Source organism: Monopterus albus, unplaced genomic scaffold (genome assembly GCF_001952655.1).
Source record: "Monopterus albus unplaced genomic scaffold, M_albus_1.0 scaffold127.1, whole genome shotgun sequence".
NCBI classification, from domain to species: Eukaryota; Metazoa; Chordata; class Actinopteri; order Synbranchiformes; family Synbranchidae; genus Monopterus; species Monopterus albus.
In genome coordinates this window covers 3,736,287-3,745,002 of record NW_018128007.1, presented here as the reverse complement: position 1 = coordinate 3,745,002, position 8,716 = coordinate 3,736,287, and the positions used below count along the sequence as shown (strand labels likewise).

Here is an 8,716-nt window from a genome sequence, read left to right as displayed (position 1 = left end):
TATATATATACACACACACACACACACACACACACACACACACGTATATACATACATACATTATTATGAAACTTATAATATCCAAAATTGCAAACATCCTGTCATGGAAAAACAACTTATGTTGCTGTGCTAGCATCCCTCCCACTGAAAATATGGTGAATATTTAACAACCTGCCATAAACTGTGACCATGTATGATAAATACACTCGTGCAACCATTTGCAAAACAACGAAAGCTCCACTTAATGTGCTCATGCACTGCATACAGTATGATTAAATAATAACTTAAGTGTTACAAAGTCACTCAAGATGGAAAGTCCTTACAGCCTGAAGAAAGACAGGAGTAGCTGTGTGCTAATGGTTTAGATGCACGGTCCATACATCCTGTCTGGTGATTTCCTATTGGCGATCAAATGTTTGTAAGATGACTGATTTCAAGTTCACTCCAACAACTAAGCCAGGCGGGAGAGAGAGGAGGAAAGAGAGTAAGAGAAACGACTGAGTGGATCGAGAGAGTGAGGATGCAGTTGGGAAAGAGAAAGAGAGAGATAAGCAGCATGTGTGAGCCTCTAACCACCAGCTGACACTCTTCATCTGTTGTGTTGTGTCTGCATGCCTGTTTCACCATCAGAGCACTGTGGGCTTGTCTGAATACATCAAAGCAGCCAGAAAAAGAGGGAGTGGGAGAAAGACAAAGAGACTTTTCTTAGAAAGATTCTGGCACCAACTTTGTCTCACTTTCTCTTTCTTTCATTTCTCTGCGTAATATCATTTCCCGACTCTGTCCTGCCTTTAACGCCGCCCACACCTACCCCACGCCCTCTTCCTCTGTCTGTCTCTGTGTCTCCTCTCAGAAGCAGAGTTGGGAGTTGGGAGCAAAAGGCAGGAGACAGACAAGATAAAAGCTGTTTCCTGATTCTTCAGCTCTCAGCTTCTCTGCCGTCAGGCAAGAAGACAGCTAGTCAAGACAGAGAATTTCCTGCAAGACGTATCCCCACACAGCTGCTGATGCTAACATGCAGACAGGCGGTGAGAAAAGAAAAGAATATAAACAAAGGAACAGATGAAGAGGCAGACTGGGAAGCACATATGTAGACAGACAGAAAAGAGGCAGACTGAGGTGAACACCACAGACCTGCACTCTGACCTCTTTTCTAGAATGTAGCAAATATAATAAATAAATAAAACAATGATATAAAACAAATAAACAATATTTTAAAGTGGTACAAGGGTTGATTAGGACACATAAGAGCTGAAACCATGCACATACACAGACATACACATGCATGTACACGAGCACGAGCGCACACACACACACACACACACACACACACACAGACTATTATTACACACTGGATATTATCAGGGCAGATAACAATAAGATGGTGAATGCTTCCTGTAAGTGATGGAGAAGGTCTGTCTTTGTGTCTCCCTTTGTGATGGCTGGTGATATACACACCAAACACAAAGTCTCTTACACTCACACAGACTCTCACATGCATACAGTACAGTGCAGTCAATACTTGAGTATTTTTCATTTTGTGCTACCTCATACTTCGACCTCACTGCATTTTAGAGGCAAATATTGTACTTTTTACTCATTGACATTTATTTTATAAATTTAGCAACTTGTTACTTTTCAGAACAAGATTAATACTAAAAGTTATAGTATAATCATGAGACAACTGAGCTTTGGTGGAAAACTCACAAGCTACAGTAGTTTAGAGTAGCTCCCCCTTTACCTGCAACAAGAAATGCAATAATACATGCAAGCAACCATTTGCAACATGACACACATTTGCTATAGTAAATGCACCATTCTGCATAATGAGTACTTTAAGTGTGTTTTTGTACTTTTACTTAAGTAACATTTTGAATGCAGGACTGAGTATTTTTACAATTGTATTGCTACTTTTACTTACGTAAGATATCTGAGTACTTTGTCCACCAATGTGCACAATACAGTACTCTCTCTCTTTCTCTCTCTCTCTCACACACACACACACACACACACACACACACACACACACACACTTCCACAACTGCTGTCTCCAATTCTCCAAGCAGATATGCAGTATAAAGTGGAAGCCTTAAATGTTCACAAGGGGACTGGTAGCCTGATGAAGCTCTGGCTATAATGTCAAAGTTAACTTTAATACAAACCAACAAATATCACTTGTACCAGAGTGAGTCGCGCTTCAATTTCCTGCGACTTTCCCCAGAAGGAACTTTCAGTGATATGACAGTTTAAAAGACTTCTCTGCATTTCCACTGCAAATTAACTGCACTGCCTCACCATATTATATAATAGGTCCATGCCCTCATCAAGCTGTGTTGACGTTTTGGTGACCTGTATGTGTGGTTATACAGGCAACAATAAAAGAGCCATATTTGTTAAAGATTTCTGATGTTGCCTGTAATATATTTTATATATACTGTAAAAAAAAATTTGACAGTTAGTGAAGTTGCATCACAATTAACGCTCCTCCAGTGAGCCATTAAAAGCCTCACTGCAGCTGCAGGAAGTGTTAATTTAGTCGCCGAGGTTAATGACGCCCTCTTCCAAGAAATGTCGAGATGCTGACATTTTTCACCACTTGTTTGTTAGCCCATCTGTTTTAAAGCATTGCATGAAAAGAATACATGAAAATATAGAGCTACGGTACAACTGAATAAGAGGGCGGAGGCAACAGGTAATATTGCATTTACTTTAATGATTCAACCTGTAATTGAGTTACCAGCTTTTACTACGCACTTTTTGTTGTAAACATTTACAGTATTCCATTTTACAGCACACCCTTTGGTGCTCTCTCTCAGAGCTTCCCTTACATGAGCATGTATAGTAGCACTTGCACTCAACTTGAGTACATACCTGAGAACACACAGACATACTGCCTCAAACACAAACATACTGTATGTACGCAGTCTCACACCATTTGGTTTGCAGATGCCATAGAAATGCTGTTCAGTTCAGCCTCCAATGTTACACTACAATTTTTCTATAACATTTTTTCAGTTTGGTCATGTGGTCAAAGTGATGGTATTCTTAAAGCATTGCAGAAAAGACAACATGAAATGCTCTACTGCAAAAGACCCAATTATAGGATATGAACGTAGACCCAGGAAGAAAGCTGGAGTTCCCTGAGTTTGTCCAGACAACCCTGAGGCCAGATGTGGTTCTGTGGTCCGATGAAGCCAAGAACATCATTATGATCAAACTTACAATCCCCTGGGAAGAAGGGTGTGAGGGGAAAAGGAAGGCCAGCATGGCTATTCCCAGTCGAGGTTGGCTGCAGAGGACAGTCAGTATGGAGAATGTTCTCAGCCACTGAAATTACAGGAAAGGAGAGGAAGTCAGCAGCTTGCAGGTCAGAGGAGGCAGCAGAAGGAGCTTTTTGTTGGTTATCTAACAGGAGAGAGGAGCTAAACTGGAAGCCAGGAGGTGGAGATGGGCAGCAATTTGGCCACCACCCCAACAGGAGGGTGTTGCTGTTTTGGGTCAAAACACCCAGTGAACCGCCTGATGATATCAACTCCTCCTGGCCAAGGCTACATTCACCCAAGGTCAATGAAGAGGAAGCATCTTTCTACATACAGATGTAATTTATCTCTTCAGTAAATTTCTTAGTCTCACAGTACAAACAAGACCTCACAAGTTGGTCACAGCCTGATACACGTCTGTTAAGAAGTTGGTGACGAATGATACCAAACAGTTAAACCAAGCAGTGTGACACATGTTTGTGCCTGCCAGCTGTGGTGATAAAAGTCAGTCTACATAGTGAGAGTTTCATGCTGAGGCTGCCAGCACATACATGCATGCAGTTCACATTTGTCTGTAGAGGTCAACAGTCTGACCCCTCTCCTCTGGATCAGAGTCCATGCAGTTGTTTGTTCTTGTTTAAAATGTGTTCATCTAACTGCAGCTGTAGGAGCACAACTGTGGCACTTCATACCTACCACTGCTGACAATTTTGCTGCAAAAGAGAGACAGATATTCTGTCACTGTCCCAAAACATCAGAAACTGTTAGGTGCAAGAAATGTCTTTACTCAACTTACCCTTAACTTTGTATCCGACAGGATGACCAGACACGTCCCATGACAGTACAACATTCTCTCCTTTCATGATATAATTCACTTGACACCGTTTTTTTCCCTGACCCTGTCTGGGTTACATTAGTCAACACACTGCACAGGAAAAACACTTTCCCATCAGAGATTGTAGTTCTCAGTGGAGCTGATATTATTTTTGTCATCCTCTCTCTAGTGTCTGTCTTTTATTTTGTGATCTTTTTGTCTCTTTGTCTCTCTGCTGTCTGCCTTCAGGATATAGGCTCTTGATTTTTTTTTTTGGTCTGTCTTTGTGTGAAATATGTGTGTGTATATGTAGTGTGTGTGCGCATCGCTTCCAGCCCCTTTGGAGCTGGTATACAAGTCTGGCCCTCTCTGCCTGCCACTGCTATGCCAGCTTTGTGCCTTTCAGCAGCTGTGAGTGTGGGTTTACAAATGTGTACAATATGTATATGTGTGAATGTGTATGAGCACATGTACTATAGGTGTGTTTGCATACAGTTCCCTTCTGCTCAGACCCAGCTCCTCTCTGTGTCCGTCTATTGTGTCCAGTGTTGTGTTCAGTGGCTCTGGGCATTTGGCTGCTATAGAGCACAATGCAGAACAGACAATAGTCAGACAACAGATGCTATACTCTGTGGAGCAGTGGGATGAGGTGCCTACCATGTACTTAAAGCATCCGGAGTTTGAGTGCACATTAGATTCTGTTCTCATGTATCGTCACTCTGAACCTCTCTGCCATTTACCACTGTGTACAAGATGTAACATTCTAATCGTGGCATGTAATAATACTTAATTAATTATGCAGTATATTGTGGTGCTTAGAAAGCATCAGGTCCACATCTGAATGATGTGTGTGTGTGTGTGTGTAAGAGCTATTTAGCTACCTAGCCATCTTACTATACATCTCTCCTCCCACTCAAATGACCTCCTTTGTCCAGTGGAAGCCAACTGGCAGCTTGACATCCTGCATCTGAAATCTATTAGGCATTCTTTCAGTGCCGCTCCATCCATCTCTCTGTCTCAATAAGCCATCAGTGGTTTTGGTTCCGATCCAAATCAATCCTTTTCTGACACTGACCCGAATCATTCATCTCTGCCTGCCGTCTCTCTCTATCTTTCTGCCTCTCTAACAGTAGGAGTGTGTAGTCATATGCCAGGTAGAATCAGTCATGTTGTCAGTCTGGCTCTGAAGCTGCCATTGGCTTTGAGGGCACATTCTGCCATGAGACTCTCTTCTATTCTGTCCCTAAACGGTCGTGCACTGATGGCATTTAGCAGTGCTGGCCTTAACACATGGTTATAGAGCAAAATTTTAGGCTGTGCAAGCAAATCCCAAGAACCTTTTTTGATGTGGAGAAAGTGTTTCTTTGGTCGAAAGTGATTCCAAAAAATCTGATTTGGTTGTGTGTGCTTGCAGAGCTTTAACCCTATAAAACCATTTGTATCATATTTGATACATGAGGTTTCTGAGCAAAAATAAATAAATTTTTAAAAAATCACCAAAAATGCCCCATGTATCAAATGTGATACAAAAGAAATAATCTAAATAATATGGCACCTCTATTCCTATATGCCTGGACTGTCTGTCTATGCATATATGGCAAATATAAATCGTGAATCTTGAATTTGAAATCATGAATTAGATTTTGGATTTTGTTAAAAGGTTTAATAAACATCTCAGTTCCAAAAAATTAGAATGTTCTGGCTATTTTTTGATATGTTGGGCTTTACAGGGTTAAGCACTGCAGACAACAAGTGGGCTATATCCTAATATCCAAACAGCTATTAACAGTGCTAGGTACTAGGGCTGGGCAATTAATACAATTTTATTTTCAATGACAATTTTGCATTTGAACAGTTCATAACAATCATAACAATGTTCTCGTTTGGTCTTCTGTTATAAATCCAACTAACCCCTTTAGCTTTCTACAGCGTGATAATTTTTTGCTTGCATCAGGTGAAGTGAAATATTACTTGAGTTGACAACACTTAAGCTCATTACTGTACAAGCAATAAAACTTCTGCGAATCAAAGGTCAATAAGAGCTAAATGAGCAGAAACGTGCAGAGAAGTAAGAATTTCAGCTTTGCTCACAGTGTTAAGTACAAGCTAAAACATAAAGATGGCCGTACAGTACGCAGCCCATACTGTTAAAAACATGGGGAAAGAGATGGATATGGCTGTGCCGTGGTGAGCCGAGCATGTTCTTCAGGTTATGACAGGCATTGTTGTTAACCTGAAGTTGTAAAGTTTTATTTGTAAAATAGAGTAACAGCCTAAGTAATTTCCTATGAACTGTCAGTTGCAATTAGGTAGATGAAATACTTAATTTGTTTTTCAGTAGAATCATATTTAAAGTTAAACTGGTTTTAAAAGTCCAAAAGAGGCATGATGTTTTCAAAGTCAGTGAGTGATCATGTTATTTAACTGATCTCTGTATTGACCAAAACAATGTATTCTTGCAGCTTTACTAGACACTACTTGAACCAAACATTTTTATAGCCTGTATTGACATTGTCCTTTAAATATTTTAACATGACAGTTTTGTCAAACTGCAAAAACTGTCAACAGTAGCTCAGTATATGGTTCAAATTTTGTTTCACATCACGTTATATAATAATTTTCCTAGCAGTATTTGTGAAAGTGCGTGTGTGTGTGTGTGTGTGTGTGTGTGAGTATAGCAGATGTATGATATTAGCTCAATGCACTGCCATTTCTGTTGTGTTAAGCATTTCACATTGCTGATTCACCAGGACTGAACCTGTGCTTTTGCTGACTACTATAGGTTTACCTTCTCACCTAGCTGCAGTGATGTAGAAGCGTTATCCAACGTATGTCAGTACCCAATGCCATCAGTGGTGGGTGTGCTTACAGGTGTTAAAAAGCGCACTTTTAACCAAAATGACAATGTGCATCACATCTACGTTACATTAAAAATGGTACTTTTCTATTCGCAGTATCCCTCCATTTTAATTCTGTTACTCAACTGGTTGATTAAGCCTCCTCACTGGAGAAAAACTCAATTTTGATGATGTGGCCTGTATGGTAATCCACAGCATGAACAGCTTTCACGTTCCCAAAGGCACAGACAGTGATATCTCGCTGAAAAGGCTTTGCTTCTTCCTAAATATTATTTTAAGATGGTAGTGGTCTATGAACATGATGCTGAATCACACAAGTTGCCTTGACATGGGAATCAGTACTGTGTGCTTGGTGAACAGCTGTACCAGAGAAAACAGCTGCTTCTTCAACTTCTAAGCACAATGATTAGCTGAGTACCTAGACTAAAATCATGCTCTCCACTCCAAAGATCTGAGTCGCATAAAGTTAAAATTGACTCTGACTGTGCAAAAGCAATTGCATTGTGTAGTTACTTAGTTTTTACTTCCTCTTCTTCCTTTGCTTAATCTCATCCCGCTCCTGCAGATGTCATTTACCTGCTGCCTGCTCTCCAGGAACTCCAAAGAACACTTTTACAAAATTAAGAAAATATTCACTCCCCCTTGCTCAAGCTTTCTTTCTCCTTCTCTCTTGCCCTTTCCTTCGTGCTTCAGCTCCTACCATCTCCATCTTTCTTTCTTCATCCTTTACTTCCTGTTTCTCTCAGATCAAATACAATCTATCTACCTGACATGACAAACAGTTTACAGCTCTTGCAGACCTTCAGGATTAAAAAAGGTACAACAATTTTGCTTTTTTAAGATGCATTTTCCACCAAAGCTCAGACTTTTCTTCCAGTTTTAATTAGCTCTATAAATAAAACCGTTGTGCTGCACAAGTCGTTTAGAGGGAGAGAAATGATATGGAACGTGCAGAGAGAAACAGACACGGAGAGAGATGGTGAGATGTAGAGATCAAAAAGCAGACAGAGAAGATAGACAATTACCACAGTAGATGAATGTAATTCTGTAAGTCTTGCCTGAGCAACATTCAGACAACTGACTGAGGATGCAGACAGACAGTGATGGCTTCATCAGTGCAGCTGGGAGCAGGAGCAGTGTGTATGCATGAGAGAAGCAAGATCTGTGTGTACCTCACATGGAGATGGAGGTGACATAGAAAACAGATGTAAAGAAAAGAAGAAATAAGATGGGGAGGTATGAAGAAGTAAAAATGTGTATGCACTGTGATGAAACAGTCTTGCAGTTAATACAAGTTTGGTAAAGTCTGCAATATTTGTATTTGGTTAAAGCAGGAAATTATAAGTTTAGCACCTGTAATTTGTAATATTCTTCAGAAAATGTCCTTTTCATCAAAAGCTCTTTACATTTTTGACTCTCATTCACCCATTCATGCTCGCACACAGATGGCAGAGAGTTTCCATACAAGATGCTGTCCTAGCAGTTTGCCTTCGCCATGCGGACACAGGTGGGGATCAACCACCAACCCTGTGAACAGTGGCTGAGCCGTTCTACCTCCTGAAAAATTGATCAACAGCTACTCTGTTCAACATGGCACAAGTCAAACAAACTACCAGGACTTCGAAGGGTTATAGTGCCCTAACTGGGATGAATTTGGAGAGTAAATATGATACAGTAAAATTCACAGTATGTCACAAATGTAATGCTAAATATTCCCTCAACATGTTATCATGGCTGGCTAATTTACTGTGAGAGATCAAGTGTCTACATACTTCTGGCTGTGT

General features: G+C 40.4%; 1 long non-coding RNA gene across 1 annotated transcript in view; it reads right to left on the bottom strand.

Moving 5' to 3' along the window:
• Positions 1-3,251: 3,251 nt before the first annotated feature.
• Positions 3,252-8,716, bottom strand: part of LOC109967304 (uncharacterized) — an 18,079-nt gene continuing 12,614 nt past the window's right edge. Inside the window, exon 3 of the long non-coding RNA XR_002275908.1 lies at positions 3,252-3,327. This is a non-coding gene — a long non-coding RNA (uncharacterized LOC109967304). The remainder of the gene's footprint in view (positions 3,328-8,716) is intronic.